Source organism: Musa acuminata, chromosome BXJ2-1, assembly GCF_036884655.1.
Source record: "Musa acuminata AAA Group cultivar baxijiao chromosome BXJ2-1, Cavendish_Baxijiao_AAA, whole genome shotgun sequence".
NCBI classification, from domain to species: domain Eukaryota; kingdom Viridiplantae; phylum Streptophyta; class Magnoliopsida; order Zingiberales; family Musaceae; genus Musa; species Musa acuminata.
This window is the reverse complement of record NC_088338.1, coordinates 27449077-27470847: the sequence shown is the minus strand read 5'-3', so window position 1 is coordinate 27470847 and position 21771 is coordinate 27449077. Positions and strand designations below refer to the sequence as shown.

The following is a 21771-nucleotide window of genomic DNA, read 5'->3' as shown; positions in this document are numbered from 1 at the left end:
TCCTTTGGACATTGAATTCATCAAATCTTCTTATTGAATTGAGTTATATGTGATTGCTTGGATTCCATATGTGCCCTTGCTTTCAATTCCTTTCAAATCTGAATATACTTGTGAAAGATTATTGCTTACTTCGGATTGACTCGTAAAGGCACATGTACGCTTCGTTGTTCCGCGTGTGCTTCCAATATATGCTACTTATTGTTGAAAATGCCCTTTTGTACTATGGTGTGTGGGATTGTCTGGACCTTTGCCAGAAATGGTAAAGGGTATGCGCTGATTTGCCCGCTTTGTGGGGTCCCGCTATGTGGGATATTCTGGTATGCGCTTATTTGCCCGCTTTGTGGGGTCCTGCTTTGTGGGATATTGCTTAGAGCCTGCGATGCTCTACCGGCCCCCTTTGACTTCACCTAGACGTGGGTGGATGGAGCTCCCAGATGTGGGAGACTTTTGTCAGGTGGTCATTTAGAAATAGATGAATCACATTCTGACTGAGATCCCACTACACCTTCTGTATGTTTGATATGATATCCAGAGCTTTGGTTATGTGTTTCTGTACATGCTTTGGATAAGATTGATATGTTTGCAACGTCAAAGACGACGTTTGAGCTTCTGTTTGGTATGTGATATTGATAAGCTCCGAAATGTTTCATTCATTGTTGATATGCTTCGAAATGTTCCATATGTCGTTGATATGCTCCGGAACATTTCATATGCCATTGATATGCTCCAATTACTCTGTGCTCCATTTGCTATGAACTGATATGTTCTGAAATGTCCTATCTGCCATTGATATGCTCCAATTACTCTGTGCTCCATTTGCTATGAACTGATATGTTCTGAAATGTCCTATCTGCCATTGATATGCTCCCATTACTCTGTGCTCCATTTGCTATGAACTGATATATTCTGAAATGTCCTATCTGCCATTGATATGCTCCCATTACTCTGTGCTCCATTTGCTATGAACTGATATGTTCTGAAATGTCCTATCTGCCATTGATATGTTCCAATTACTCTATGCTCCATTCGTTATGGATCAAATATGTTTTGAATGACATGATACGTATGATTTGGTATCTATTGAGATGGTATCCTTGAGAATTCTTGTATTCTGCCTTGCATTATGATACCTTACTCGTTTGAAACCGTTCCTTTTGTTCTGAATATGCTTTGTCACTTGCTGAGCCGTTTTTGGCTCACTCCGTTGTTATATAAATCTTTCAGGTCAGCTTGTCACTCTTCGAGATGTTTGATTTGGGCTGAGGTAGTGGATAGCTATTCCGAATTATGGGCAAGTCTTGTTGGTTGTTATGCTATTGTTGTATAAGCATATTTTGTATGTAATGAATTGTTCTGATGATCGAAATGGATATACTGTGTAAAAGTGTTAGAAGATCTCTCTTATTTGGAATTTCGGAATGTTAAGTCTAATTTATGACGATATGAACTTGTGGTGAATAGTTGGAGTTCTGATTGTATAATTTATTTAGCTTGTCGATTTATAAATGTTGTTCATGTTTGTCAAGTTGGCTTGGGTTGTCATAAATGTGAATTATCGAGTGATGTGATATATGATTATAAACTGCACAGGTTTTATGGATGTGAATTTGATTGAATGTTTTTCAGTGTCCTCAAACGTTTGTTTGGATCCTGGATTGGTCTGTGATGAAATTGTTTTTAAATATCATGGATATTTTGAGGGGTGTGACATCACCCATCGTAGTACTACTCTGGCCCAAGCACGCTTAACTTCGGTGTTTTGATGGGATCTGGTGATTTAGTGCTGGCATTATCACACCCGTTTCGCGTGCTTCGTCCCTCACGTATGACCACGTCGCGGTCGGCGCATCAACGTCCGGAGCCTCTTGCCCGTCACGAAACCGTCGTCGCTTTCTCGAACGTTCACGAAATCCCTATTGCAAGCTCTCTCCGAGCCCTAGCCCGACGACTGCGTATCGATCACGGCAAGCACGTGCCGAAACCATCGACACTTTCTAGAACGATCTCGGAATCGCTATTGCGACCCCAATCCGGAAAGCTCTCTCCGAGCCCCTCGATACTGACTGCATAGCAGTCACAGCAAATTTCCAACCCCAAAACAATCGTCTCGGAGCTCTACGGGAGATGTTTCGTATCCCGGGATGCAAAAAGGAGTGCAACACGAGGACTTCCCAGGGGGTCACCCATCGTGGTACTACTCTGGCCCAAGCAAGCTTAACTTCGGTGTTTTGATGGGATCTGGTGATTTAGTGCTGGCATTATCACATCCGTTTCGCGTGCTTCGTCCCTCGCCTATGTGCACGTCGCGGTCGGCGCATCAATGTCCGGAGCCTCTTGCCCATCACGAAACCGTCGTCGCTTTCTCGAACGTTCACGAAATCCCTATTGCAAGCTCTCTCCGAGCCCTAGCCTGACGACTGCGTATCGGTCATGGCAAGCACGTGCCGAAACCATCGGCACTTTCTAGAACGATCTCGGAATCGCTATTGCGACCCCAATCAGGAAAGCTCACTCCGAGCCCCTCGATACTGACTGCGTAGCGGTCACCGCAAATTTCTAGCCCCAAAACAATCGTCTCGGAGCTCTACGGGAGATGTTTCGTATCCCGGGATGCAAAAAGGAGTGCAACACGAGGACTTCCCAGGGGGTCACCTATCGTAGTACTACTCTGGCCCAAGCACGCTTAACTTCGGTGTTTTGATGGGATCTGTTGATTTACTGCTGGCATTATCACACCCGTTTCGCGTGCTTCGTCCCTCGCGTATTACCACGTCACGGTCAGCGCATCAATTTCCGGAGCCTCTTGCCCGTCACGAAACCGTCGTCGCTATCTCGAACGTTCACGAAATCCCTATTGCAAGCTCTCTCCGAGCCCTAGCCCGACGACTGCGTATCGGTCATGGCAAGCACGTGCCGAAACCATCGGCACTTTATAGAACGATCTCGGAATCGCTATTGCGACCCCAATCCGGAAAGCTCTCTCCGAGCCCCTCGATACTGACGGCGTAGCGGTCACAGCAAATTTCCAGCCCAAAAACAATCGTCTCGGAGCTCTACGAGAGATGTTTCGTATCCCGGGATGCAAAAAGGAGTGCAACACGAGGACTTCCCAGGGGGTCACCCATCGTAGTACTACTCTGGCCCAAGCACGCTTAACTTCGGTGTTTTGATGGGATCTGGTGATTTAGTGCTGGCATTATCACACCCGTTTCGCGTGCTTCGTCCCTCACGTATGACCACGTCGCGGTCGGCGCATCAACGTCCGGAGCCTCTTGCCCGTCACGAAACCGTCGTCGCTTTCTCGAACGTTCACGAAATCCCTATTGCAAGCTCTCTCCGAGCCCTAGCCCGACGATTGCGTATCGATCACGGCAAGCACGTGCCGAAACCATCGGCACTTTCTAGAACGATCTCGGAATCGCTATTGTGACCCCAATCCGGAAAGCTCTCTCCGAGCCCCTCGATACTGACTGCGTAGCGGTCACAGCAAATTTCCAGCCCCAAAACAATCGTCTCGGAGCTCTACGAGAGATGTTTCGTATCCCGGGATGCAAAAAGGAGTGTAACACGAGGACTTCCCAGGGGGTCACCCATCGTAGTACTACTCTGGCCCAAGCACGCTTAACTTCGGTGTTTTGATGGGATCCGGTGATTTAGTGCTGCCATTATCGCACCCGTTTCGCGAGCTTCGTCCCTCGCCTATGTACACGTCGCGGTCGGCGCATCAACGTCCGGAGCCTCTTGCCCGTCACGAAACCGTCAGCGCTTTCTCGAACGTTCACGAAATCCCTATTGCAAGCTCTCTCCGAGCCCTAGCCCGACGACTGCGTATCGAACACGGCAAGCACATGCCGAAACCATCGGCACTTTCTAGAACGATCTCGGAATCGCTATTGCGACCCCAATCCGGAAAGCTCTCTCCGAGCCCCTCGATACTGACTGCGTAGCGGTCACAGCAAATTTCCATCCCCAAAACAATCGTCTCGGAGCTCTACGGGAGATGTTTCGTATCCCGGGATGCAAAAAGTAGTGCAACACGAGGACTTCCCAGGGGGTCACCCATCGTAGTACTACTCTGGCCCAAGCACGCTTAACTTCAGTGTTTTGATGGGATCTGGTGATTTAGTGCTGGCATTATCACACCCGTTTCGCGTGCTTCGTCCCTCGCCTATGTGCACGTCGCGGTCGGCGCATCAATATCCGGAGCCTCTTGCCCATCACGAAACCGTCGTCGCTTTCTCGAACGTTCACGAAATCCCTATTGCAAGCTCTCTCCGAGCCCTAGCCCGACGACTGCGTATCGATCACGGCAAGCACGTGCCGAAACCATCGGCACTTTCTAGAACGATCTCGGAATCGCCATTGCGACCCCAATCCGGAAAGCTCTCTCCGAGCCCCTCGATACTGACGGCGTAGCGGTCACAGCAAATTTCCAGCCCCAAAACAATCGTCTCGGAGCTCTACGGGAGATGTTTCGTATCCCGGGATGCAAAAAGGAGTGTAACACGAGGACTTCCCAGGGGGTCACCCATCGTAGTACTACTCTGGCCCAAGCACGCTTAACTTCGGTGTTTTGATGGGATATGGTGATTTAGTGCTGGCATTATCACACCCGTTTCGCGTGCTTCGTCCCTCGCCTATGTGCACGTCGCGGTCGGCGCATCAATGTCCGGAGCCTCTTGCCCGTCACGAAACCGTCGTCGCTTTCTCGAACGTTCACGAAATCCCTATTGCAAGTTCTCTCCGAGCCCTAGCCCGATGACTGCGTATCGGTCATGGCAAGCACGTGCCGAAACCATCGGCACTTTCTAGAACGATCTCGGAATCGCTATTGTGACCCCAATCCGGAAAGCTCTCTCCGAGCCCCTCGATACTGACTGTGTAGCGGTCACAGCAAATTTCGAGCCCCAAAACAATCGTCTCGGAGCTCTACGGGAGATGTTTCGTATCCCGGGATGCAAAAAGGAGTGCAACACGAGGACTTCCCAGGGGGTCACCCATCGTGGTACTACTCTGGCCCAAGCACGCTTAACTTCGGTGTTTTGATGGGATCTGGTGATTTAGTGCTGGCATTATCACACCCGTTTCGCGTGCTTCGTCCCTCGCGTATGACCACGTCGCGGTTGGCGCATCAACGTCCGGAGCCTCTTGCCCGTCACGAAACCGTCGTCGCTTTCTCGACCGTTCATGAAATCCCTATTGCAAGCTCTCTCCGAGCCCTAGCCCGACGACTGCGTATCGATCACGGCAAGCACGTGCCGAAACAATCGGCACATTCTAGAACGATCTCGGAATCGCTATTGCGACCCCAATCCGGAAAGCTCTCTCCGAGCCCCTCGATACTGACTACGTAGCGGTCACAGCAAATTTCCAGCCCCAAAACAATCGTCTCGGAGCTCTACGGGAGATGTTTCGTATCCTGGGATGCAAAAAGGAGTGCAACACGAGGACTTCCCAGGGGGTCACCCATCGTGGTACTACTCTGGCCCAAGCACGCTTAACTTCGGTGTTTTGATGGGATCTAGTGATTTAGTGCTGGCATTATCACACCCGTTTCGCGTGCTTCGTCCCTCGCCTATGTGCACGTCGCGGTCGGCGCATCAATGTCCGGAGCCTCTTGCCCGTCACGAAACCGTCGTCGCTTTCTCGAACGTTCACGAAATCCCTATTGCAAGCTCTCTCCGAGCCCTAGCCCGACGATTGCGTATCGGTCATGGCAAGCACGTGCCGAAACCATCGGCACTTTCTAGAACTATCTCGAAATCGCTATTGCGACCCCAATCAGGAAAGCTCTCTCCGAGCCCCTCGATACTGACTGCGTAGCGGTCACAGCAAATTTCCAGCCCCAAAACATCTCTCTACGGGAGATGTTTCGTATCCCGTGATGCAAAAAGGAGTGCAACACGAGGACTTCCCAGGGGGTCACCCATCGTAGTACTACTCTGGCCCAAGCACGCTTAACTTCGGTGTTTTGATGGGATCTGGTGATTTAGTGCTGGCATTATCACACCCGTTTCGCGTGCTTCGTGTTGAATCTCGTATTTTGATGATGAAACTCCTTGATATATGTTTATGATTTAATCTGCGTTTTCAGTGACGCAGGGTGCTTCGATCAGGATGAGACAATTAAAGCAGGAACATAATGTTTTGCCGGAGGAACATGTCAGAAGATTGGACGTCGGGCCGGTGGATCGGTCAACGTATCGACAGAAGGCTTCGGGTTGTGGACTCGGGCATCGGGCCAAGAAGAGCGGGTATTGTGCCAAGGATATCGAAGTTGCGGAGTCAACTGGCCGATTGGGCAATAGGCTGCAGGAAAGGACAATGGGCCGAAGAATCGGACGAAGCGTCGAGGGACCAATGACATGCCGGACAACTTGATTAATTGCTTAGGATTAATTGTCTCGATCGAAGTTTTTGTTTTTGTGTGTGCAGGATTAACTACGATGAAAGAAAGACAAGCAGCAGGAGTTGTGCCGGAGTCAAGTTCATGATCACATTGGGAGTTCGAGAGTTCGACGGAAGTTCGGACGGTCGTCGGAGGTTCTGCGAGAACAGATCCGAGAAGTCCAGAAGCTTGCCAAGCGAAGCTCGTCGGAACTTGCCAAGTGGATCGTCGCAAAGTCCAGGAGTTTGCCGGAAGTCCGCAGGAGCATCACCGAGGGTTCATCGGATGATCGACGGAAGTTCGTCGGAAACTCGACGGAAGAAGCGATTGACGCACCGAAGCAAAGCTGCGGAAATTGTCTTAGATCTAATCGTAGTTAGCACATTCATTAAGTTGAAAAATGGGAGGTGATCCCATTAACTTAATCTTGGGCCAATTGGGCCCAAATTCGGACTGGTTTGGGCCAAGTTTGGAGCCCAACCAGTGATCTGGAATAGTGCCAGGAGGTGCAACCGCCTAGGCCAGGAGGTGGCAACGCCTGGGCTAAGCCTCCCAGCGAGACCGGGCGGTGCAACCTCTCCAGCCGGGAGGTGGCATCGCCTGAGCTCAGTCTTCGAGCAAGACTGGGCGGTGCAACCTCCCTGACAGAGAGGTGGCACCGCCTGAGCTCAGTCTTCGAGCAAGACTGGGCGGTGCAACCTCCCTGGCAGAGAGGTGGCACCGCCTGAGCTCGGTCTTCGAGCTCTGCCAGGCGGTGCAACCTCTCCAGTTAGGAGGTGCAACCGCCTGATCCCGGAATTCCGGGATTTGATCGTTTTGAGCTCCAAATTTGAACTGGGTTGGGGCCTATAAATACCCCACCCATTCAGCACTGAGAGCAGCAAGAACTCAAGCCGAAATCTTGATCTTTTCAGTGGTTCTTAGAGCTCAAAACTGCTAGTTTTCCTCCTCCTTCTGTTCTTCAAGTTTGAGTTGTAACGTGAGGAGAGAAAACATTTGTAAGGGTTGTCTCCTAAGCCCATCAAAAGGAGTGAATCTGTAAGAGGGTTGTTGGCCTTCGCCTATTGAAGGAAGGCTCCTAGTTGACGTCGGCGACCTCGTCGGTGGAGGAAGCCAAAAGTGGAGTAGGTCATGGCTGACCGAACCACTCTAAATCTCTAGTTTGCGTTTATTTTTTAGCACTTTATCATTACTGCAAACCTCCTTCATTACTACTGCTCTCTGCGCTTTCACGAACAAGTTCTAAGTGCTGTTCTTCCGAATCTGCATTAAGACGTAAATTCGTATTTTCGTACATTACAGTTTACGTTTACGTTTGATTCTGCAGAACTGTCTTCCGTGCTTTTATGAACGAGTTTCTTTGCAGTTTACACTTACATTTTGATCCTATTAACTGCAAACTGTCCTATACAATTTGACGAATGAGTTTCAACATTTAGACGTAAAACTGCATTTAGACGTAAATCGGCTTTCCTCGCACAATCATCAGATCTCAGTTCACGTTTACGTCTTGATTTCAACTGCATACTGCCTTCTGCGAGTATACAAACGAGTTTCAAAGTTCAGACGTAAATATGCGTTTAAGACGTAAATCTGCGTTTAGACGTAAATCTGCGTCTAGACGTAAATCTGCGTTTAGACGTAAATTTGTTTTTTTGCAGATTACTTTTTGAGCTGTACAACAGCAGCACATTGTCTTTATACTTCTGCTTAAACTGCTCCTAGACGCAAACTGTGTTTAGACGCAATCTGCGCTTAGACGCAATCTGCGTTTAGACGCAATCTGCGCTTAGACGCAATCTGCGCTAAGACGCAAACTGCGCTTAGACGCAATCTGGGTTTAGACGCAATCTGCATTTAGACACAAACTGCTTTTAAACGCTAACTGTGTTTAAACGTAAACTGCACTTAATCATAAGTAATCTTAGAAACGGCTTTTGCATCAAAATAGTCTTTATTGAACGAACGTAGCTTTCGTTTTTTAATCGCTGAAAAATATCCGCTGCACTAATTCACCCCCCCCTTTTAGTGCTCTCGATCCTAACAATTGGTATCAGAGCGGGGTATTTCTCATTTCGGATTTACACCCGAGAGAAATGGCTCTTCAAGAGGGCTTATCGGTTGTTCGTCCACCGTTCTTTAACGGATTGGACTACACTTATTGGAAAACTCGAATGAGAGTTTTCTTGATTTCTTTGAATATGGATTTATGGAATATTGTTGAAAACGGTTTTCAACTTCCCTCCAAACCGATGAACGAATGGTCGGATTTGGAGAAGAAGTATTTTTCTTTAAACGCAAAGGCTATGAATGCCTTATTTTGCACTTTGGACAAAAATGAGTTCAATCGGGTTTCTTTGTGCGAAACGGCTTTCGATATTTGGCGCACTCTTGAAATCACGCACGAAGGAACTAGTAGAGTCAAAGACTCGAAAGTTAATATTTTACTGCATGATTTCGAGCTTTTTCAAATGAAGCCAAGCGAAACCATTGTTGACATGTACACCCGTTTTACGGATGTCGTCAATGGTTTAAGAGCTCTTGGCAAATGTTTTTTTAATTCTGAACTTGTGAACAAGATTTTGCGTTCTCTTTCTAAGAAGTGGGATTCAAAAGTAACTGCAATACAAAAAGCTAAAAACCTAAACAACTTACCACTTGAAGAACTAATTGGTTCATTAATGACATATGAAATGGTGCACAATGCACATGATGAACATGTTGAATACAATCACCTTCCAAAGAACAGGAAGGATTTGGAACTCTGGACAAATGAATGCCACTTGAGCGATGACTCAAGTGATGAGGACAATGATGAACAAAACAACCTTCCAAAGAACAGGAAGGATTTGGGATATAGAACATTTGAAGACCACTCGAGTATAAGCTCAAGTGATGGTGAACTTAAACTACAAATGAAACGAAAATTAAAAAGCAAAAAGAATGGAACTACTTGCTTTAAACGCAAGAAGAAGAATAAAAATTGGGATGAATCGAGCTCCTCCGAAGACGAAGAAAAAATCAACAAAAGCGAGGCGGCAAACTACGCCTTAACAGCTTACAATGTTGAGGTAATGCCTTTGGTTTATTTTGAAATTACTTGATGCTTTCATGATGTAGTTTTCTTTTTAGTTTAGAATTAATTTTCTTGAAAATTACATGTTAAAAAAAAAAAAAATATTATTACAAAATTCTGATCATGCTAGTAATTTCGAAAATGATAATATTGCATATTTTATGATAAACAAACAAAATTTGATTGAAAATATGAAATCATGGTTAAAAAGTAATAATGTGTATCATGTTTGATTAACATTGTTGAATGAAATCACGTTTGATTTAAAGTAATGCATAATAATATTAAATGGTTATGATACAATGATTAACAATTTTATGCATGAGATTTTAAGTTATTCATGATCATGAGCTTGTTTGATCTTCATGATTTAAATTCAAAATCTATAGCAAAAATCATGTCTGAATATATGAAAGTGTTAATTTCATTTTCGGATTCACTTAACAAGTGGTATCCTAACTATCGGATTTACTCATACACTTATGAAAAATAATTTCCTAAAATAGATTTGATGAAATGATTCCTGCTTATAAATTCCATCTTGAAATATGAATGATAGTATTTTTGCTTGCAAAGATTTGTTTCACATACATATCTCCTATGATTCATGTGTAGAAAAAGAATTTATAAATCATAATACAATGAGATTTCTTATGCAAAAATAAAATGCTTTTGTGATTCATTGCTAAAGAGAATAATTATTAAAATCATGATCTTGATAATTATAACATGAAGCTCGTTATAAATCAAGATCGTTCATTATGCTTATCAAAAAGGAGTTCTTCAAATGAAATGCAACTTGTCTTTTGATTTCTTAGAATTCAATGAAGTGTCATATTAATATCTTAAAACTTGGAATATTTTAAAATGTGATCTTGATAATAATGTTTCAAGTTGCTCTTTGTACTATATCTTCTCAAATGAATCATGAGCCTTGATATCATATATTTCATAATATAGAAATAACAAGATTTCTTTGCCTTTTTTCTTGAACTTTCATGCTTATCTTAATTTGGCATATAAAGACTAAGGCATGATTAGATGAAAAAGAATCTCTTAAAAAATGCTTTTCCCATCTGATCGAGATTAATGATTTCATGATATTTTGTGAATCTCGAAATTAATTTTAATGACTTGATTATGAATTTTAAGTTAATGATTTGATTTGAATAAGTTTTATCTAAATCATAATCTTGATCTTGCAAAATTGAAGTCACAAATAATATCCTGTGGTATTCATGAATTGATACTCACAATATGAAAGCATTGATATTCATGACTTGAATTGGATTGAAACATTATATGCTTAAATTAATCATTCTCCTATGTTTCAAAAATTCCTTAAATGCCTTATGTGATGATTGAAAACTAACTTGCTTTATGATGAATCATGAATCATAACTTGATCTATGATGCCTTGAAATGATAAAATGGGGAGAAGTTTTGATCATGCATGGTAGGATATAATTTGACAAAATTGATACCATCATGATATCAAACATTTATGATGTGCAATTATGCATGCAATACTTGTGCTTTCTAATTATGATGTGATGTGTTGCATATGATGTAAATCATGATTTAAAATGCAATGAGTGCTAAGTTACACACTTTGAGAAGAAATTGCTATATTGAAACATTAATGTAATTATGAATGGTGATATGAAATTATGCATGTAATACTTCAACCTATGATAACGATGCATGCAATGATAAAATATTCATAATGAAAAATTGTCTTGACATTCATAACTTGATTATTCATCCTTTGTCATGATTTTGAAATCGTTGTAAAAGGAAAAAGAACTACAAAACTGTATTCTTCCTTTCTTTTTGACAATGACAAAGGGGGAGATAGCTAGCTTGCACAAGTCAAGAAGATGCAAAAACTTGATTGCTAACTTGCTTATTTCAAGAAGCAAAAATTGTCTTCTTGAAAATCACTATCTTGAATATCTCAAGAAGCAAGACTTGCAACCTGCACATTACAATAGGAAGCAATAATCATGAGCCTACACAAGAAAGTTATCTTGCATTTGCTTTCGAAGTTTTTGCTAGCTTGTATATTGCGAAACTTGTATATCGTAAAAATTGCTAGCTTGTAGTCTAAAGAGAAGCGAAAAGTTGCTATCTCAAAAGAAGCATATGTGCTATCTTGCCTATCTCAAGAGGCAAAAATGCTAACTTGCACATCTAGCAAAACTTGACAAATTTGCATATTTCAAGAAGCAAGAGTTGCCTTCTTGAACATCTCTAATTTGCTAGCTTGCATGATATAGAACTTGCTATCTTGAACATCTCTAATTTTCATACTAAGTGCTATCTTGTATACTGTAAAACTTGCATATCTAAAACTTGATAGCTTGAATGTTCTAAGCATGATGTAACATTTGCTAAATTTTTTGGCTTCAAAACTGCATGATGATAAAACTTGATATTATATTTTTCATGCAATGAGTTGAACCAATATCACAAACACTTGATTGTGATACTTCTCCTTTTTGTTGATGACAAAGGGGGAGAAGTATGTTGATGAAAGTATGTTGATGACATGACATGTGATGCATAAGTTTATGCATATGTTCATGTTGACGTGTTGCAAGTATTCATGATGAATATTGCAATGACTTGAATTCAGTTTGAATTCAAGGTTCTATCAATATGGCATATTGATAGGGGGAGTTTGTTTAAACTCTGGGAGTTAAGGTTAACTCTGATTATGATGACATGTTGCTTAGATTTTTGAATCTAAGAGTTTCTATCAATAAGGTATATTGATAGGGGGAGTTTGTTTAAACTCCGGGAGTTAAGTTTAACTCCGTCATCAAGTAGTTGTCATCATCAAAAAGGGGGAGATTGTTGAATCTCGTATTTTGATGATGAAACTCCTTGATATATGTTTATGATTTAATCTGCGTTTTGAGTGACGCAGGGTGCTTCGATCAGGATGAGACAATTAAAGCAGGAACATCATGTTGTGCCGGAGGAACATGTCAGAAGATTGGACGTCGGGCCGGTGGATCGGTCGACGTATCGATAGAAGGCTTCGGGTCGTGGACTCGGGCATCGGGCCAAGAAGAGCGGGTATTGTGCCAAGGATATCGGAGTTGCGGAGTCAACTGGCCGATTGGGCAATAGGCTGCAGGAAAGGACGATGCGCCGAAGAATCGGACGAAGCGTCGAGGGACCAATGACATGCCGGACAACTTGATTAATTGCTTAGGATTAATTGTCTCGATCGAAGTTTTTGTTTTTGTGTGTGCAGGATTAACTACGATGAAAAAGAAAGACAAGCAGCAGGAGTTGCGCCGGAGTCAAGTTCATGATCACATTGGGAGTTCGAGAGTTCGACGGAAGTTCGGACGGTCGTCGGAGGTTCTGCGAGAACAGATCCGAGAAGTCCAGAAGCTTGCCAAGCGAAGCTCGTCGGAACTTGCCAAGTGGATCGTCGCAAAGTCCAGGAGTTTGCCGGAAGTCCGTAGGAGCATCACCGAGGGTTCATCGGATGATCAATGGAAGTTCGCCGGAAACTCGCCGGAAGAAGCGATTGACGCAACGAAGCAAAGTTGCAGAAATTGTCTTAGATCTAATCGTAGTTAGCACGTTGATTAAGTTGGAAAATGGGAGGTGATCCAATTAACTTAATCTTGGGCCAATTGGGCCCGAATTCGGACTGGTTTGGGCCAAGTTTGGAGCCCAACCAGTGATCTGGAATAGTGCCAGGAGGTGCAACCGCCTAGGCCAGGAGGTGGCACCGCCTGGGCTAAGCCTCCCAGCGAGACTGGGCGGTGCAACCTCTCCAGCCGGGAGGTGGCACCGCCTGAGCTCAGTCTTCGAGCAAGACTGGGCGGTGCAACCTCCCTGACAGAGAGGTGGCACCGCCTGAGCTCAGTCTTCGAGCAAGACTGGGCGGTGCAACCTCCCTGGCAGAGATGTGGCACCGCCTGAGCTCGGTCTTCGAGCTCTGCCAGGCGGTGCAACCTCTCCAGTCAGGAGGTGCAACCGCCTGATCCCGGAATTCTGGGATTTGATCGTTTTGAGCTCCAAATTTGAACTGGGTTGGGGCCTATAAATACCCCACCCATTCAGCACTGAGAGCAGCAAGAACTCAAGCCGAAATCTTGATCTTTTCAGTGGTTCTTGGAGCTCAAAACTGCTAGTTTTCCTCCTCCTTCTGTTCTTCAAGTTTGAGTTGTAAAGTGAGGAGAGAAAACATTTGTAAGGGTTGTCTCCTAAGCCCATCAAAAGGAGTGAATCTGTAAGAGGGTAGTTGGCCTTCGCCTATTGAAGGAAGGCTCCTAGTTGACGTCGGCGACCTCGTCGGTGGAGGAAGCCAAAAGTGGAGTAGGTCAAGGCTGACCGAACCACTCTAAATCTCTGGTTTGCGTTTATTTTTGAGCACTTTATCATTACTGCAAACCTCCTTCATTACTACTGCTCTCTGCGCTTTCACGAACAAGTTCTAAGTGCTGTTCTTCCGAATCTGCATTCAGACGTAAATTCATATTTTCGTACATTACAGTTTACGTTTACGTTTGATTCTGCAGAACTGTCTTCCGTGCTTTTATGAACGAGTTTCTTTGCAGTTTACACTTACATTTTGATCCTATTAACTGCAAACTGTCCTCTACAATTTGACGAATGAGTTTCAACATTTAGACGTAAAACTGCATTTAGACGTAAATCGGCTTTCCTCGCACAATCATCAGATCTCAGTTCACGTTTACGTCTTGATTTCAACTGCATACTGCCTTCTGCGAGTATACAAACGAGTTTCAAAGTTCAGACGTAAATCTGCGTTTAAGACATAAATCTGCGTTTAGACGTAAATCTGCGTCTAGACGTAAATCTGCGTTTAGACGTAAATCTATTTTTTTGCAGATTACTTTTTGAGCTGTACAACAGCAGCACATTGTCTTTATACTTTTGCTTAAACTGCTCCTAGATGCAAACTGTGTTTAGACGCAATCTGCGCTTAGACGCAATCTGCGTTTAGATGCAATCTGCGCTTAGACGCAATCAGCGCTAAGACGCAAACTGCGCTTAGACGCAATCTGAGTTTAGACGCAATCTGCATTTAGACGCAAACTGCGTTTAGATGCTAACTGTGTTTAAACGTAAACTGCACTTAATCATAAGTAATCTTAGAATCGGCTTTTGCATCAAAATAGTCTTTATTGAACGAACGCAGCTTTCGTTTTTTAATCGCTGAAAAATATCCGCTGCACTAATTCACCCCCCCCTCTTAGTGCTCTCGATCCTAACACTTCGTCCCTCGCGTATGACCACGTCGCGGTCAGCGCATCAATGTCCGGAGCCTCTTGCCCGTCACGAAACCGTCGTCGCTTTCTCGAACGTTCACGAAATCCCTATTGCAAGCTCTCTCCGAGCCCTAGCCCGACGACTGCGTATCGGTCATGGCAAGCACGTGCCGAAACCATCGGCACTTTCTAGAACGATCTCGGAATCGCTATTGCGACCCCAATCCGGAAAGCTCTCTCCGAGCCCCTCGATACTGACTGCGTAGCGGTCACAGCAAATTTCCAGCCCCAAAACAATCGTCTCGGAGCTCTACGGGAGATGTTTCGTATCCCGGGATGCAAAAAGGAGTGCAACACGAGGACTTCCCAGGGGGTCACCCATCGTAGTACTACTCTGGCCCAAGCACGCTTAACTTCGGTGTTTTGATGGGATCTGGTGATTTAGTGCTGGCATTATCACACCCGTTTCGCGTGCTTCGTCCCTCGCGTATGACCACGTCGCGGTCGGCGCATCAACGTCCGGAGCCTCTTGCCCGTCACGAAACCGTCGTCGCTTTCTCGAACGTTCACGAAATCCCTATTGCAAGCTATCTCCGAGCCCTAGCCCGACGACTACGTATCAGTCACGGCAAGCGCGTGCCGAAACCATCGGCACTTTCTAGAACGATCTCGGAATCGCAATTGCGACCCCAATCCGGAAAGCTCTCTCCGAGCCCCTCGATACTGACTGCGTAGCGGTCACAGCAAATTTCCAACCCCAAAACAATCGTCTCGGAGCTCTACGGGAGATGTTTCGTATCCCGGGATGCAAAAAGGAGTGCAACACGAGGACTTCCCAGGGGGTCACCCATCGTAGTACTACTCTGGCCCAAGCACGCTTAACTTCGTTGTTTTGATGGGATCCGGTGATTTAGTGCTGCCATTATCGCACCCGTTTCGCGAGCTTCGTCCCTCGCCTATGTGCACGTCGCGGTCGGCGCATCAACGTCCGGAGCCTCTTGCCCGTCACGAAACCGTCGGCGCTTTCTCGAACGTTCACGAAATCCCTATTTCAAGCTCTCTCCGAGCCCTAGCCCGACGACTGCGTATCGATCACGGCAAGTACGTGCCGAAACCATTGGCACTTTCTAGAACGATCTCGGAATCGCTATTGCGACCCCAATCCGGAAAGCTCTCTCCGAGCCCCTCGATACTGACTGCGTAGCGGTCACAGCAAATTTCCAACCCCAAAACAATCGTCTCGGAGCTCTACGGGAGATGTTTCGTATCCCGGGATGCAAAAAGGAGTGCAACACGAGGACTTCCCAGGGGGTCACCCATCGTAGTACTACTCTGGCCCAAGCACGCTTAACTTCGGAGTTTTGATGGGATTCGGTGATTTAGTGCTGGCATTATCGCACCCGTTTCGCGTGCTTCGTCCCTCGCCTATGTGCACGTCGCGGTCGGCGTACCAACGTCCGGAGCCTCTTGCCCGTCACGAAACCGTCGTCGCTTTCTCGAACGTTCACGAAATCCCTATTGCAAGCTCTCTCCGAGCCCTAGCCCGACGACTACGTATCGGTCACGGCAAGCGCGTGCCGAAACCATCGGCACTTTCTAGAACGATCTCGGAATCGCTATTGCGACCCCGATCCGGAAAGCTCTCTCCGAGCCCCCCGATACTGACTGCGTAGCGGTCACAGCAAATTTCCAGCCCCAAAACAATCGTCTCGGAGCTCTACGGGAGATGTTTCGTATCCTGGGATGCAAAAAGGAGTGCAACACGAGGACTTCCCAGGGGGTCACCCATCGTAGTACTACTCTGGCCCAAGCACGCTTAACTTCGGTGTTTTGATGGGATCTGGTGATTTAGTGCTGGCATTATCACACCCGTTTCGCGTGCTTCGTCCCTCGCATATGACCACGTCGCGGTCGGCGCATCAACGTCCGGAGCCTCTTGCCCGTCACGAAACCGTCGTCGCTTTCTCGAACGTTCACGAAATCCCTATTGCAAGCTATCTCCGAGCCCTAGCCCGACGACTACGTATCGGTCACGGCAAGCGCGTGCCGAAACCATCGGCACTTTCTAGAACGATCTCGGAATCGCTATTGCGACCCCAATCCGGAAAGCTCTCTCCGAGCACCTCGACACTGACTGCGTAGCGGTCACAGCAAATTTCCAACCCCAAAACAATCGTCTCGGAGCTCTACGGGAGATGTTTCGTATCCCGGGATGCAAAAAGGAATGCAACACGAGGACTTCCCAGGGGGTCACCCATCGTAGTACTACTCTGGCCCAAGCACGCTTAACTTCGGAGTTTTGATGGGATTCGATGATTTAGTGCTGGCATTATCGCACCCGTTTCGCGTGCTTCGTCCCTCGCCTATGTGCACGTCGCGGTCGGCGTACCAACGTTCGGAGCATCTTGCCCGTCACGAAACCGTCGGCGCTTTCTCGAACGTTCACGAAATCCCTATTGCAAGCTCTCTCCGAGCCCTAGCCCGACGACTACGTATCGGTCACGGCAAGCGCGTGCCGAAACCATTGGCACTTTCTAGAACGATCTCGGAATCGCTATTGCGACCCCAATCCGTAAAGCTCTCTCCGAGCCCCTCGATACTGACTGCGTAGCGGTCACAGCAAATTTCCAGCCCCAAAACAATCGTCTCGGAGCTCTACGGGAGATGTTTCGTATCCCGGGATGCAAAAAGGAGTGCAACACGAGGACTTCCCAGGGGGTCACCCATCGTAGTACTACTCTGGTCCAAGCACGCTTAACTTCGGTGTTTTGATGGGATCTGGTGATTTAGTGCAGGCATTATCACTCCCGTTTCGCGTGCTTCGCCCCTCGCGTATGACCACGTCGCGGTCGGCGCATCAATGTCCGGAGCCTCTTGCCCGTCACGAAACCGTCGTCGCTTTCTCGAACGTTCACGAAATCACTATTGCAAGCTCTCTCCGAGCCCTAGCCCGACGACTGCGTATCAATCACGGCAAGCACGTGCCGAAACCATCGGCACTTTCTAGAATGATCTCGGAATCGCTATTGCGACCCCAATCCGGAAAGCTCTCTCCGAGCCCCTCGATACTGACTGCGTAGCGGTCACAGCAAATTTCCAACCCCAAAACAATCCTCTCGAAGCTCTACGGGAGATGTTTCGTATCCCGGGATGCAAAAAGGAGTGCAACACGAGGACTTCCCAGGGGGTCACCCATCGTAGTACTACTCTGGCCCAAGCACGCTTAACTTCGTTGTTTTGATGGGATCCGGTGATTTAGTGCTGCCATTATCGCACCCGTTTCGCGAGCTTCGTCCCTCGCCTATGTGCACGTCGCGGTCGGCGCATCAACGTCCGGAGCCTCTTGCCCGTCACGAAACCGTCGGCGCTTTCTCGAACGTTCACGAAATCCCTATTTCAAGCTCTCTCCGAGCCCTAGCCCGACGACTGCGTATCGATCACGGCAAGTACGTGCCGAAACCATTGGCACTTTCTAGAACGATCTCGGAATCGCTATTGCGACCCCAATCCGGAAAGCTCTCTCCGAGCCCCTCGATACTGACTGCGTAGCGGTCACAGCAAATTTCCAACCCCAAAACAATCGTCTCGGAGCTCTACGGGAGATGTTTCGTATCCCGGGATGCAAAAAGGAGTGCAACACGAGGACTTCCCAGGGGGTCACCCATCGTAGTACTACTCTGGCCCAAGCACGCTTAATTTCGGAGTTTTGATGGGATTCGGTGATTTAGTGCTGGCATTATCGCACCCGTTTCGCGTGCTTCGTCCCTCGCCTATGTGCACGTCGCGGTCGGCGTACCAACGTCCGGAGCCTCTTGCCCGTCACGAAACCGTCGTCGCTTTCTCGAACGTTCACGAAATCCCTATTGCAAGCTCTCTCCGAGCCCTAGCCCGACGACTACGTATCGGTCACGGCAAGCGCGTGCCGAAACCATCGGCACTTTCTAGAACGATCTCGGAATCGCTATTGCGACCCCGATCCGGAAAGCTCTCTCCGAGCCCCCCGATACTGACTGCGTAGCGGTCACAGCAAATTTCCAGCCCCAAAACAATCGTCTCGGAGCTCTACGGGAGATGTTTCGTATCCTGGGATGCAAAAAGGAGTGCAACACGAGGACTTCCCAGGGGGTCACCCATCGTAGTACTACTCTGGCCCAAGCACGCTTAACTTCGGTGTTTTGATGGGATCTGGTGATTTAGTGCTGGCATTATCACACCCGTTTCGCGTGCTTCGTCCCTCGCATATGACCACGTCGCGGTCGGCGCATCAATGTCCGGAGCATCTTGCCCGTCACGAAACCGTCGGCGCTTTCTCGAACGTTCACGAAATCCCTATTGCAAGCTCTCTCCGAGCCCTAGCCCGACGACTACGTATCGGTCACGGCAAGCGCGTGCCGAAACCATTGGCACTTTCTAGAACGATCTCGGAATCGCTATTGCGACCCCAATCCGTAAAGCTCTCTCCGAGCCCCTCGATACTGACTGCGTAGCGGTCACAGCAAATTTCCAGCCCCAAAACAATCGTCTCGGAGCTCTACGGGAGATGTTTCGTATCCCGGGATGCAAAAAGGAGTGCAACACGAGGACTTCCCAGGGGGTCACCCATCGTAGTACTACTCTGGTCCAAGCACGCTTAACTTCGGTGTTTTGATGGGATCTGGTGATTTAGTGCAGGCATTATCACTCCCGTTTCGCGTGCTTCGCCCCTCGCGTATGACCACGTCGCGGTCGGCGCATCAATGTCCGGAGCCTCTTGCCCGTCACGAAACCGTCGTCGCTTTCTCGAACGTTCACGAAATCACTATTGCAAGCTCTCTCCGAGCCCTAGCCCGACGACTGCGTATCAATCACGGCAAGCACGTTCCGAAACCATCGGCACTTTCTAGAATGATCTCGGAATCGCTATTGCGACCCCAATCCGGAAAGCTCTCTCCGAGCCCCTCGATACTGACTGCGTAGCGGTCACAGCAAATTTCCAACCCCAAAACAATCCTCTCGAAGCTCTACGGGAGATGTTTCGTATCCCGGGATGCAAAAAGGAGTGCAACACGAGGACTTCCTAGGGGGTCACCCATCGTGGTACTACTCTGGCCCAAGCACGCTTAACTTCGGTGTTTTGATGGGATCTGGTGATTTAGTGCCGGCATTATCACACCCGTTTCGCGTGCTTCGTCCCTCGCCTATGTGCACGTCGCGGTCTGCGCATCAATGTCCGGAGCCTCTTGCCCGTCACGAAACCGTCGTCGCTTTCACGAACGTTCACGAAATCCCTATTGCAAGCTCTCTCCGAGCCCTAGCCCGACGATTGCGTATCGGTCATGGCAAGCACATGCCGAAACCATCGGCACTTTCTAGAACGATCTCGGAATCGCTATTGCGACCCCAATCCGGAAAGCTCTCTCCGAGCCCCTCGATACTGACTGCGTAGCGGTCACAGCAAATTTCCAGCCCCAAAACAATCATCTCGGAGCTCTACGGGAGATGTTTCGTATCCCGGGATGCAAAAAGGAGTGCAACACGAGGACTTCCCAGGGGGTCACCCATCGTAGTACTACTCTGGCCCAAGCACGCTTAACTTCGGTGTTTTGATGGGATCTGGTGATTTAGTGCTGGCATTATCACACCCGTTTCGCGTGCTTCGTCCCTCGCATATGACCACGTCGCGGTCGGCGCATCAACGTCCGGAGCCTCTTGCCCGTCACGAAACCGTCGTCGCTTTCTCGAACGTTCACGAAATCCCTATTGCAAGCTCTCTCCGAGCCCTAGCCCGACGACTGCGTATCGATCACGGCAAGCACGTGCCGAAATCATCGGCACTTTCTAGAACGATCTCGGAATCGCAATTGCGACCCCAATCCGGAAAGCTCTCTCCGAGCCCCTCGATACTGATTGCGTAGCGGTCACAGCAAATTTCCAACCCCAAAACAATCGTCTCGGAGCTCTACGGGAGATGTTTCGTATCCCGGGATGCAAAAAGGAGTGCAACACGAGGACTTCCCAAGGGGTCACCCATCGTAGTACTACTCTGGCCCAAGCACGCTTAACTTCGTTGTTTTGATTGGATCCGGTGATTTAGTGCTGCCATTATCGCACCCGTTTCGCGAGCTTCGTCCCTCACCGATGTGCACGTCGCGGTCGGCGCATCAACGTCCGGAGCCTCTTGCCCGTCACGAAACCGTCGGCGCTTTCTCGAACGTTCACGAAATCCCTATTTCAATCTCTCTCCGAGCCCTAGCCCGACGACTGCGTATCGATCACGGCAAGTACGTGCCGAAACCATCGGCACTTTCTAGAACGATCTCGGAATCGCTATTGCGACCCCAATCCGGAAAGCTCTCTCCAAGCCCCTCGATACTGACTGCGTAGCGGTCACAGCAAATTTCCAACCCCAAAACAATCGTCTCGGAGCTCTACGGGAGATGTTTCGTATCCCGGGATGCAAAAAGGAGTGCAACACGAGGACTTCCTAGGGGGTCACCCATCGTAGTACTACTCTGGCCCAAGCACGCTTAACTTCGGAGTTTTGATGGGATTCGGTGATTTAGTGCTGGCATTATCGCACCCGTTTCGCGTGCTTCGTACCTTGCCTATGTGCACGTCGCGGTCGGCGTACCAACGTCCGGAGCCTCTTGCCCGTCACGAAACCGTCGTCGCTTTCTCGAACGTTCACGAAATCCCTATTGCAAGCTCTCTCCGAGCCCTAGCCCGACGACTACGTATCGGTCACGGCAAGCGCGTGCCGAAACCATCGGCACTTTCTAGAACGATCTCGGAATCGCTATTGCGACCCCAATCCGGAAAGCTCTCTCCGAGCCCCTCGATACTTACTGCGTAGCGGTCACAGCAAATTTCGAGCGCCAAAACAATCGTCTCGGAGCTCTACGGGAGATGTTTCGTATCCTGGGATGCAAAAAGGAGTGCAACACGAGGACTTCCCAGAGGGTCACCCATCGTGGTACTACTCTGGCCCAAGCACGCTTAACTTCGGTGTTTTGATGGGATCTGGTGATTTAGTGCCGGCATTATCACACCCGTTTCGCGTGCTTCGT

At 47.7% G+C, this 21771-nt stretch overlaps 11 non-coding genes and 13 pseudogenes across 11 annotated transcripts; all 24 read right to left on the bottom strand.

The window, feature by feature from the left end:
• Positions 1-2150: 2150 nt before the first annotated feature.
• Positions 2151-2269, bottom strand: LOC135603458 (5S ribosomal RNA; annotated as a pseudogene).
• Positions 2270-2619: 350 nt separating this feature from the next.
• Positions 2620-2738, bottom strand: LOC135604230 (5S ribosomal RNA; annotated as a pseudogene).
• Positions 2739-3088: 350 nt separating this feature from the next.
• On the bottom strand, positions 3089-3207 carry LOC135601260 (5S ribosomal RNA). Its single transcript, XR_010483559.1, has one exon. It is a non-coding gene; the product is annotated as a 5S ribosomal RNA (ribosomal RNA).
• Positions 3208-3557: 350 nt separating this feature from the next.
• On the bottom strand, positions 3558-3676 carry LOC135602529 (5S ribosomal RNA; annotated as a pseudogene).
• Positions 3677-4026: 350 nt separating this feature from the next.
• Positions 4027-4145, bottom strand: LOC135601774 (5S ribosomal RNA; annotated as a pseudogene).
• A 350-nt stretch (positions 4146-4495) lies between these two features.
• On the bottom strand, positions 4496-4614 carry LOC135603112 (5S ribosomal RNA; annotated as a pseudogene).
• A 350-nt stretch (positions 4615-4964) lies between these two features.
• LOC135601543 (5S ribosomal RNA) lies at positions 4965-5083 on the bottom strand. Its single transcript, XR_010483834.1, has one exon. It is a non-coding gene; the product is annotated as a 5S ribosomal RNA (ribosomal RNA).
• A 350-nt stretch (positions 5084-5433) lies between these two features.
• Positions 5434-5552, bottom strand: LOC135602067 (5S ribosomal RNA; annotated as a pseudogene).
• Positions 5553-5893: 341 nt separating this feature from the next.
• Positions 5894-6012, bottom strand: LOC135601259 (5S ribosomal RNA). Its single transcript, XR_010483558.1, has one exon. It is a non-coding gene; the product is annotated as a 5S ribosomal RNA (ribosomal RNA).
• Positions 6013-15070: 9058 nt separating this feature from the next.
• Positions 15071-15189, bottom strand: LOC135601258 (5S ribosomal RNA). Its single transcript, XR_010483557.1, has one exon. It is a non-coding gene; the product is annotated as a 5S ribosomal RNA (ribosomal RNA).
• Positions 15190-15539: 350 nt separating this feature from the next.
• On the bottom strand, positions 15540-15658 carry LOC135603185 (5S ribosomal RNA; annotated as a pseudogene).
• A 350-nt stretch (positions 15659-16008) lies between these two features.
• LOC135600026 (5S ribosomal RNA) lies at positions 16009-16127 on the bottom strand. Its single transcript, XR_010482360.1, has one exon. It is a non-coding gene; the product is annotated as a 5S ribosomal RNA (ribosomal RNA).
• A 350-nt stretch (positions 16128-16477) lies between these two features.
• LOC135601257 (5S ribosomal RNA) lies at positions 16478-16596 on the bottom strand. Its single transcript, XR_010483556.1, has one exon. It is a non-coding gene; the product is annotated as a 5S ribosomal RNA (ribosomal RNA).
• A 350-nt stretch (positions 16597-16946) lies between these two features.
• Positions 16947-17065, bottom strand: LOC135601198 (5S ribosomal RNA). The gene has a single exon (XR_010483499.1). It is a non-coding gene; the product is annotated as a 5S ribosomal RNA (ribosomal RNA).
• Positions 17066-17415: 350 nt separating this feature from the next.
• Positions 17416-17534, bottom strand: LOC135602822 (5S ribosomal RNA; annotated as a pseudogene).
• Positions 17535-17884: 350 nt separating this feature from the next.
• Positions 17885-18003, bottom strand: LOC135603184 (5S ribosomal RNA; annotated as a pseudogene).
• A 350-nt stretch (positions 18004-18353) lies between these two features.
• Positions 18354-18472, bottom strand: LOC135601083 (5S ribosomal RNA). Its single transcript, XR_010483387.1, has one exon. It is a non-coding gene; the product is annotated as a 5S ribosomal RNA (ribosomal RNA).
• Positions 18473-18822: 350 nt separating this feature from the next.
• LOC135601256 (5S ribosomal RNA) lies at positions 18823-18941 on the bottom strand. The gene has a single exon (XR_010483555.1). It is a non-coding gene; the product is annotated as a 5S ribosomal RNA (ribosomal RNA).
• Positions 18942-19291: 350 nt separating this feature from the next.
• On the bottom strand, positions 19292-19410 carry LOC135602821 (5S ribosomal RNA; annotated as a pseudogene).
• A 350-nt stretch (positions 19411-19760) lies between these two features.
• LOC135602210 (5S ribosomal RNA) lies at positions 19761-19879 on the bottom strand (annotated as a pseudogene).
• Positions 19880-20229: 350 nt separating this feature from the next.
• Positions 20230-20348, bottom strand: LOC135601255 (5S ribosomal RNA). The gene has a single exon (XR_010483554.1). It is a non-coding gene; the product is annotated as a 5S ribosomal RNA (ribosomal RNA).
• Positions 20349-20698: 350 nt separating this feature from the next.
• LOC135604227 (5S ribosomal RNA) lies at positions 20699-20817 on the bottom strand (annotated as a pseudogene).
• Positions 20818-21167: 350 nt separating this feature from the next.
• Positions 21168-21286, bottom strand: LOC135600619 (5S ribosomal RNA). The gene has a single exon (XR_010482938.1). It is a non-coding gene; the product is annotated as a 5S ribosomal RNA (ribosomal RNA).
• A 350-nt stretch (positions 21287-21636) lies between these two features.
• Positions 21637-21755, bottom strand: LOC135601841 (5S ribosomal RNA; annotated as a pseudogene).
• Between the last annotated feature and the right edge of the window lie 16 nt (positions 21756-21771).